This window comes from Papio anubis, chromosome 10, assembly GCF_008728515.1.
Source record: "Papio anubis isolate 15944 chromosome 10, Panubis1.0, whole genome shotgun sequence".
In the NCBI taxonomy this organism is placed as follows: domain Eukaryota; kingdom Metazoa; phylum Chordata; class Mammalia; order Primates; family Cercopithecidae; genus Papio; species Papio anubis.
Window position 1 is genome coordinate 122,650,043 of NC_044985.1, and position 1,249 is coordinate 122,651,291.

The window sequence follows — 1,249 nt, forward strand, 5'->3', positions numbered from 1 at the left end:
AAGACATACATGGTGTGATTTTAAAATATCCTCAAGTCCTAGACAGGATAAATAGAAACCAATTCCTGTGAAGACAGAGCATAACAAACCGCAAAATACAAGGATAAGGAGAAAAAACTGAAAGCTACTTGGGATTAAAAAACACCAAAAACAACAGATACGAGATGAAGGGTAAACAGTGAGATGGTGGTACACGCCTTATCAGTAAGGCCGGTTGTCGGCGTGCAGGGCAATTATATCCATAATCCTCACATTGGTCCGATCCAAGGACAGACAGACTTCACAGAGCAGGAGAGATAACCTGGAAAGAGAGAAAGGAAGTGAATATTTGACAAAAAAGGCATCACAAACCAGGATGACTTGGAGGATTAGACAGTAAGTGGTGCCCATATAATTGGTTGGCTATTTAGAAAAACACATTATCTACTGTATACAACCCCAAATATTAAGATTAAAGAGTTAAATTTAAAATAATCATAGTGCACAGCTTTGCACAGTGGTAGTATCGTAACCCATGAGGTTTATCTGAGGTGTGATTATTGCTAATTAAAAACTTCCCCACAATAATAACAGTGTAAAATGTGGGATGAGTAAATGAGAAATGTGCCTAACATTACTGATGGTCAGAGAAACGCAGATCAAAGCAGCGCTCTCCTAAGCAGAGGTTTTTAAAAATGTGAATGCCCAGTGCTGGGAGTCAGGTGGGGAGGGGCCGGGTAGCCTCCCAGATCCTTGGCAAGAGTGAGGCTACAAAGTGCTAGAATGCTTTTGGAAAGCAATTTGGAAATTTATGTGTTAAAAATGATCCAATGTCCATTACCTTTGACCCAGTAATGCCGTGATGAATCATCGACTTTGAGGGAATAATAAAGAAAGGAGACAATGATTTATGCCTGAAGGTGTTCCTCACCACCTCATTTATAATAACGAAATCTAAGAAAAACTACAGTGTCCATCATCTGAGAGATGTCTTCAAATAAATAATGGAAAGCTAAGTGATGAAATATTATACTGTCAGTATAAACTGTTTGAGAGTTTTAATAACAGGAGAAAATGAACATGGGACAATGTTAACTAAAAAAAAAAAAAAAAAAAAAAGCAGGTTATGTTACTGAATACAAAAAATAACTGCAAGGCTCTTTTTAAATGAGCGTGACCCTGCCACAATATTGCAGCCGTTACCTTTGCGTGGTGAATTGTGGAAGACTTCTGATGTCTTCCTCTTTTCTACCATATGGATGACTGTTTT

The 1,249-nt window shown here is 38.0% G+C and overlaps 1 pseudogene; it reads left to right on the top strand.

Moving 5' to 3' along the window:
- The first annotated feature begins 485 nt into the window (after positions 1-485).
- Positions 486-618, top strand: LOC116269358 (annotated as a pseudogene).
- Positions 619-1,249: the final 631 nt, after the last annotated feature.